The sequence below is a fragment of the Mytilus edulis genome, chromosome 11 (assembly GCF_963676685.1).
Source record: "Mytilus edulis chromosome 11, xbMytEdul2.2, whole genome shotgun sequence".
NCBI classification, from domain to species: domain Eukaryota; kingdom Metazoa; phylum Mollusca; class Bivalvia; order Mytilida; family Mytilidae; genus Mytilus; species Mytilus edulis.
Window position 1 is genome coordinate 49,650,132 of NC_092354.1, and position 9,153 is coordinate 49,659,284.

At 31.0% G+C, this 9,153-nt stretch overlaps 1 long non-coding RNA gene across 1 annotated transcript; it reads left to right on the plus strand.

The window, feature by feature from the left end:
• Positions 1-1,229: 1,229 nt before the first annotated feature.
• On the plus strand, positions 1,230-2,646 carry LOC139494870 (uncharacterized). The gene is made up of 3 exons (XR_011657185.1): positions 1,230-1,309; positions 1,793-1,869; positions 2,563-2,646. It is a non-coding gene; the product is annotated as an uncharacterized lncRNA (long non-coding RNA).
• The last annotated feature ends 6,507 nt before the right edge of the window (positions 2,647-9,153 follow it).

Below are 9,153 nucleotides of genomic sequence, written 5' to 3' on the forward strand. Positions count from 1 at the left end.
GTTGGCTTCTTCAATGAGGTTAATAAAGTTTTGAATCACAGCATAAAATTTATTTTATAAGTTCTATATGGTGGTTTACATTACGAGTATTTTACTTAAAATATATTCAGTTGTATTTAATACAAATGGTCTTTTTCAAAAAGGTAAATAAAGTTTTTATTTACAATATAAGATATCAACATCCTTATGGAAAAACTATCAAGTTGCATGACACTTTAGAAAATAAACGTAAAAAAAAAACCCAAAACATAACACTGATTGGCTTTTGTTAAAAGTAAAACAATTTTTGCCTTAAGTTATATGTAAAATAGAATAAACTGCTCATTTTAAGGTAGAAACATTGTATACCGCCATCTTGGATTGTACAATTACAGTTCAAAATCGGTCTAGTTAATTGCCTAAATCTGCAAATTTTGAGACAGATTTGCAATTTAATGGTTAGACTGATAATTTAGATAAGGAAAACTTGGTGATGTATTGTATTATTCAAAATATTTTAACAAAAATCATTTTCTTTTGTATTTAGAATCATTTTTTTCAAATGAGCCATTTAAGGAGAGATAACTCTTTTGTAAAAAAATTATACTGGACTAATAGGGAAATTTTTTATTTTTACTTGTATCAAGAAAACAAAATCGGTGACCCCCTTTTTTCTTTTTCTGTTCTTAAAACATGTAATAAAACCTATCTTCTCACAATTTTTTTCAAAATTCTATCTTATAGAATTTTTTTTAAGCACACAAATGGTTTTTTTCATGAACAATCTAACCAAATTTAGGCAACTTTCAACGACTCATAGCTTGAAATATAGCACGATGACTTATACATTTTATTATATTTTTGATAAAAGCATAGTAAAATCTTCATTTTGGCAAATTATAAGAAAATTATGTTTGAAAAAGTATATACTTATGATCTACCTTAAAAGTGCTATTATTCCTATTTAGTGAAAAGAATGCAATAATAGGATATTTGATTTGTGTAAAACTGTTCAACACTGAAGCTGTGAGTACGAATCTTGCACGTTACAGGTGCATTCGACTGCAATATAGATTAACTTGCATTGTCAGTTTTTCCACCTAAGGTCGGTGGTTCCATCCGGGTTCCATCCTGCCACACCAAGTTCATCCATCAGTTAAAACTAACAAATATGTGTAGCTGTATCAAAATAATAAGGGTATATTTTAAGTCGTCTCCTAAACAATTGGCATTGCTTTGTATTTTTTGTTAGGTATAGGCTTCTTCTATATGAGAGACTGCATCAAGTTGTTGATTCTTCTACTGATGACTGGACTGTCCGAAGAACGTGGTAGGTATCTGACTGTATTATGCTGTACCAAGATGAAATAAATTCAAAATAAAGGAATTTTTAATTTCTCAATAAAAAATGGTATTAAAAACAATGTTTTGATATTAGAATGCATTTACTAAGCGACGCAGGTAAATAGTCTCCAGAAGTTGATGTTCTTTTGTTGAGGTAGACAAGGGCTTTAGGGATACACTTATTTTACAAAATATTGACCATAATTTTATTTTAAAATTACATCTTTTCTTTTATTATAGTAGGGGCACGCACAAGGTCCTGATCTCAATACGAGTCTGAAAAGAAGGTTGTTTGCTGTTGTTTCTTAGTAAAATTGTTTATCATACTGTATGGCAATCTGTCTGTATTAAGTAACTTTTTACTCTCAATTTTTGATAAAAAAAAATTGGAGCTTAAACAGTCTTTTTGACATACCATTTAATTTCATTCAAATAGCTAATAGTTAACTGTCCGACTTATATATTTCAGGTCTGTATTGCGTTGTTTGCTTTAACGCAAGAAATCCAGCATTGTGTAAAGCAACTACTGTGTGTTCTTTGGAATCGGTGAGTGTTAAAATAATCTTGAATTTAACATATCAATTGAGTAAAGAGATGTCCATGAGCTTTTGGTGGGGTTCGTGTTGCTTAGTCTTTAGTTGTCTATGTTGAGTCTAATTTTCCGAGATTGAAAACCATGGCTTATTAATATCCATTAGTTGTGTTCATAAAAGGTATTTAAAAGAATTGATTATAATCAACAGTAGTTTTATACCGCTATTCATTCGGCATAAGACAATAACAATCAAAACCAAGGAGTACACAAAGACTCACAAAACTAAAGGACATTTACATCAACAGTTATAAATAATAATTAAGAAACAACACGAACTAAAAAACCGGTGTGAATTCAGGTGCTCCGGAAGGTTAAGCATTTCCTGCATCGTATACACGGCACCCGTCGTGTTATTTATTTGTTTAGCTCGGTAATGATTGAATATTATTATTACTGAGGAAGAATAAATCGACTAAACGGAAACGGGTTAATAATTTAAACCTTGGGAATCACTACAACTTTAAAAGGAAAACGATTGTACCACAGTGATATAAATAAATATTTCAGAAAAGAATTTAACTTTTTTAAAAGAACACAAAAGCACAGAAACAAACAAACAATTGAACACGAAAAGTTAACTCTAGAGGTTAAAGTGTCCAAACTCAGTCCATCGTTCTGTCTAAAATTAGTTTTTTACTTTACAGAAAGATCAATTATGTGGAGGAAGAAAATATCTAAACAATAGAGGACAAATACGATATGAACTGGGTTGTGTTCCGGCCCAGGTAAGATGTGTGTTTTAACATTTGAAAAAGTAAAATGACCACAATACCGAACTCCAAGAAATATTTGAATTGGAAAATCCCTATCAATTTTATTGGCAAAATTAAAAGCTTATTAAAATAAGATCATTATTTTTGAATACTTCTCGCTTCAGGAACCAAAAGTTTGTTTTTTTCAATGGAGTCTCGGCTATACTTAGATTTTAAAGGCTTTGTTCAACATTATTTAACCTATGTCATTAGTACTCCTTCAATTCGAAACTTTAAAATATAACTTATCACAAATGTTTCCGTACTGTACATTTCAACACAATATGGCAATGACAGAGCTCTGTTTTGACAAGGTTGTGATAGTTGTTTTTAATCATTATTGTATCTATGTGTAGGTAACTACACAAAACAACCACACGCAGACTAAACACGAAAACGAGAACGAGAACGAAAACATCATACACTTATGTTCCACATTATAATTACCACATCTGTTCGATTCAAATAAAAAGTATGGATAGGTCAAATTGTGTGCCGTATCACAGTAAGTAAAAGGAAACTGAGAATGTCAAAGAGACAAAAAAATACTTATTTTGCAATAAATAGGTTTACCGATACCAAACGAGAACAGGTTTCCGTTGTTGTCTCTTTATAATTGACTTATTTCTTTCGGTTTATGATTGTAATCCGGATGGTTTTTTTTTCGCTTAATCGATTTATGACAAAACTAAATTCTACTGTTGCCTTTATTTGATTTTCATCGTTCTACATTGCAATACTATAAAGCAAGCTCCTGGTTTTCAGAAAGTGAAGTAATATAATTGCATTGGTAATAAACTAAAAACCCTACTCCATCTAGTAACACATGCATTTGATTTTTTGTATTATTCCTGGGTTGTTAATATCACCATTCGTTGTTATTTATGTTAAAACATAGGAATATATTTGAGAATACTTATATTTCAGATATGCAAAAAAACAGTGACAAATTTTTCCTTATTTAATAATGCAGAACCAGACGATTTGGACCAAATTAAATGCTGTGACTCAGATTTATGTAATCACAGACATACATTGAAAACAGGTAACACTTTTAATGTTCTTCTTATGAACATTTTCGGTTTGAAACAAGGCTCTGTGTTGAAGGTCATGCTTTGAAAAATAATGGTTTACTTTTTATACAATGTGACTTGGATGATGAGTTGTCTCAGTAGCACGATAAGCACATTTTCTTATCTTTATTAACATAAATTTACTTAACCCTAAGAGATTCTTTTGATTTAGTTAGTCGTTTATTGTTTTAAAACCTTAATTTTGAGGCTTCATCGTACAGTTCTTTCGTATTTTCCAGTTGATTCCGACAACGACAATAATAACAAAGTAAGATTTTCCCTTGTTTTTCATGTGATGTACTCTAAATGAAAAATATACATGTACGTTATACAAATTAATCGTTATAATCTTATACTATAGATTTGCGGTGTGTGTTTTCCTCATTTTTGAAAGCATGCAATTACTTATTTTGAACATTTGATTTCAGTAACACCAAAAATACGGTTACATCAAGTCTTATAGATAAATGGTAAAACCCTTTATGAAGATAAGGAGATGTAGTAGGTCGATTCAAAAATTGTATACATAAGGGAAAAAAAGAGAGGAATAAGCTTTTAAAAATACGCACATAAATTGTCGAGTTAACTGCTAAGTATTTTGGCGTTTTCTGCAGTTAAGTGTTTCCGTTGATCCGTTGTTTTCCTCTTATTATTATATTGCAATAAAAAATCACAATATCTAATAAAATTTGTAGATTTAGCTAACAAAGTCCTTATATTTGTATAAAGTAACATTCGTTTATAGTGGAAAATTGTTTAAACGTTGAATAAGCTACAATTAAAAATTGCTTGCTGGTCCCTCTCTGTGATTACCGTTATATTACGCTGGTTCATTTCCCAATCAATTTGTCACCAAGGAAAGATAAATAAATCGATTTTCGTTCATAGTCTTTTTCAAAAATGATGAACGGTTCTTTATATTGGTATATAATCATTTTAAACGTTTCAAATTTATGAAATTATATTCGTACATCAATGTTTTTGATACACCAATAACAAAAACTGAAATATATTGAATTGATACATTTTGTAATTATTCAAAATTGTATCAGAAACCTAAACTTAATTATAAAATAATGAACCTGTTAAGGGGAGAGAATACTCGCATAACTTTTTCGAATAGACCACTTTCGAGTTCATCCGTCACCGGAAAAAACTCGTCAATTATACGCGCCTTTATCATCGTCATTTGTGTGTTTGGGGGCGTCGTCACTTCCTTCCAATGTTGAGCGAGTGGTTGGAAAACTATAATTCTATATTGTACGAATTATTCGGCAAATTGAATTCTCAAAATTGACAATCAACACTGCTGTCATTAGGGAAATGTCAGTAAGTACCTACAGAGCAACCATTATTTCTAGTTTATCCTGCACAAAGACGATCACTAAGACGCTTGATGAACGTAAATAGTGCAGGGATACAGGCGAGCCCCTCTATCTGGTAAATGACGTCATAAAGGCGTGTATAATTGACGAGTTTTTGCCGGTGACGGATGAACTCGAAAGTGGTCTATTGGCACATAATACAACGAAATGTCACTCTTGCATACAAATGGCACATCAATATAATTAATTATCTGCGAAATCGTCCCCCACCTTCAATGATGATTCTAAATTATAAATATAACCAAAAGTTGTTAATCTATAGATAGTTAAGACTAATGAAAGCTAACACAATGTAAAAATATTTCTTTGCAATTTTTTAAAACTTCCTCAGAAAAATACTCGAGCCACTTGACTTTCATAGCTCAAAATTAACGTTTTTACACAATATTTGAATAAAGTAATTGAAGATTATTCGCTTCTCAAAGTGTAAGACGCAATAAAAATCGTATGCTTGCACCATCCTACCGAAATACGGATTTAATTAAGTCCTGAACATTTCGACATTTCTTCGTATATTTTGAACAAAACCGGTTTTAACCAAATTACAAGTACGTGTTAAGATCCGACTAAATACCTATTTTCCTATATGGTCAGGTAAAGTTGCTATCTTATAGTTGTTTTCGCTTAATCAACTTATTACTATTCAATAACATTTATTTATAAATAAACTTCAAAATAATGTATTATTTTCCTATATCGTTTTATTAATTGTAATTCAGATATTTCTGTTCACATTGATGATATTGTATTCTCTCTTTTTTAAGATGTTACAACGAGAATACATGTATCAAATCCTGCAACGATAAATAAGCCAACTTTATCGCCAGTTTTCTCATCAAAAGCATCTGACATTACCTGGCCGACTTATGATTCTTTGATGAAATATTCTCAGCTTTTATCAAAATCAGGAAAATCGACAAATCTGGAAAAATTTAAATTGACATCGAAAGCAGTATTTGAAACAACTGATCAAAGATTATCCGAAACCACTTTTAAAACAACAGTTGTACCGTTCACAAGAACAATTTCAAAAACAACAGCTGAACTTATTACAAAACTGATTTCAAATACAAAAGTTGTAACAAGTAACAAAATGATTCATAAAACAACAGTTGTGCCTATTAGTTCAACAGGATGGTTGCGGGTCCCAGTACATAATACCAAATGGATACATATTCCAGGATAAAGGTGCACCGCCATACTAACATTGAGGAGTATTTTAAGGTATAAATGTCACAGGAAGTTCATCCATTAATATTGGATTATAATGAGCGTGATTGTGAATTCTCATATCAAGCATATGGTAGTTGTCATGTAATGTGGCTAACAGTTTCTCAATTCTATTTTCCATACCAAAATTGTAAATGAGTTTACATTTTCTCAATGTTTTTTACGTTCATTAATGAATAAAATCAGTTTAAGCTTATCAATCTTCAAACCCATTATGAATTTGAGAGACACATATACTAACCTACATACACTAACGGTATCATATGAGCTCAGTAAGACCAGTGTTATATAGTTATATTCTTTCCCCATGGCAGTATTCCCCTGGGAAAAACTGATATTGTCTGATTCCCTCCACAGGGAAATGGTGGATCATTGCCTCCGCGGAGACTTGACAATACGTATACATATTTCCTGGTTATGGTCACCAAAATTGCTTTACTACTAATGGCATATTTTTTCCATATTTTCCTTAGAGGGGATTGATCATAAAACGACATAAAAACTATAGAAAGGGTAACACGAACCCAACCAAAAGTCAGAGAGTATCTTTGGTGCCCCGAGAGGTAAACATATACTGCTACACATGTTGTCCATATAAGTTGTCCAAGTCATTTAATATATAATTTCATCTTTATCTCAGAAATTAGTGCTGAACAGATGATTTATTATCTGTGTACTTTATATCACCTTAATTGTACTATGTACACATGTAAACAGATCTATAGTTTAATAGATACACAATATTTATGAAAATATTTCTCAACATAATTGTTACGTTGATAATTGTCACGGTGATAATTGTATTAAACATTTATTATTAAGCTGTAGATATTTGACCATATTGACCCAAAACGGTAAATTATAAGAGCTTACATAATTTCTTAAACGCTCAGTGTTCATAATTGTCCATAGGGAAAAGTCTATAATGGTTTATTTTTACAAATTGTGATTTGGATGGAAAGGTTTCTCGTTGACACTCATACCACATCTTCTAATTTCTTTGTAATTTCTATGGTATGGATAAAAAGCAAGGTGAAATAATAGATACCAGGCTTAACTTTTAGTACGCCAGACGTGTGTTTCTTCTACACATTTTTCACCAAGAACGCTCGAATCAACATATTCATAGATGAAGACATTTTGTTGATGAGCATATCTGACGCAAAAAGTGTCTGTTATATTTAAGTATTTAGACTTCTACTAAGTCAGGGTTCCTCATAAGGGACAATGATATCTAAACATCAATTACAATGTTTTATGTAACTTGTCGATAAGTCATTAACTTTATATCGTAAATATTAAAGTCTGCAATCATTATTTATGACACTTTTTTATTGTAACAATAACATAACATCCTTGACACAACTTTCTTTACTATTTGACAATTAAAGTTTTATTCGTATATACCAATGTAGTTTCACTTATGTGATGGATGGCCTAGAGTATGAATGAATCGTCCTCCATCATCGGTCTATACCATTCTGGTTGCCTTCTATGTTCAATCGTTACAATTTTGTATCAGTCTGGTCTCATACATGTATGCCTAACATAGCATACAGAAAAAATAATCTTGTCCTAAAGACACATTTTGTTGTCGCTGAGGTTGGAGATAACTGTTTACCATATGCCTAAATTTAGAACATTTCCGTAACATATACACAACTAATGTCTTGCTTAGCTATGAAAATTGTATTTGTTGCTTTACATTGAATGAATGAAACGATTCGTTTATCGCCTGATATTAAGGTTGAATTATGCAAATTATCAAAAACACACATCGTAGTTGGTCGGTAATTTAAAATATAAATTACTTAAGTTTCATCTATGTAATGTTATTTTAATGTCTCTTAAAGTTAGATTAAAGGCTATTTGAAATTTCCTGATGTTTTGTCAAGGGGGAACACATATTCGTCGTTTTTAAACATCTATTTTAAACCAAAAAACTGCAGCTTTAAACAATATTTATCAAATCAATTGCATTATAGATGAAAAGCAGACATTTCAAAGGTGTAAAGAACTGATATTTAGGGCAATCAGTCAATGAATAACTAAGAAATACTTCTTTGAAATCATGTTTTCATTCAGGAAATTGGCCGATCTGCTTCAGCAGAGTAACAGTTAATCAGGCTCAAATTTTTAGCTGTCGTTTGGAAAATGATTGAGATTTAAAAAGAGATAAACCTTGGCATGATAGTACCTCGTTTCAAGATGTCAAAAATCACATCTGATATTGTTCGAAAAATGTCAAAATATATGAATTGCAACGTTTTGTTTTAATCGACTGGTCTAAAATAATAAACATACGGAGTCTGCAATAATGAACATGCGGTCAAAATTATCAAATTTAAGAAATCATTATTTTATTTCATGCTCTATGCTCATTTCAACAAGGGAGGGCATTATATTTGTCAATATCTGTACACCATAAAAAAAATCTAAGAAGTTAAAAATACATGAATTTCCAGTATGGACATTGATGTAAATTTGCCTTGCTAATTATTTTAGCTGTTCGAGTTTCTCTTTATATACTCTCTCAAGATAGACACAAAAGAATGGATAAAAATCGGACTTTGATAGGGTAATGGCTCATATAAGGGACCAGTCATATGTAACCCCAAAAAGGGGGATAGGAAGAAATAAAAGGGGTCTTTAATTTCATAATTTTTTTTATGTAAAGGTGCATTCAATTTTATAATGTTATAGATTTGCGGTATAATGTTATGGCGATGTCTTCAAAATCCGTAGGCATCAATTTTTACACCTTGTTCCGCTCGCCTCAATTGTTATAACCTGAA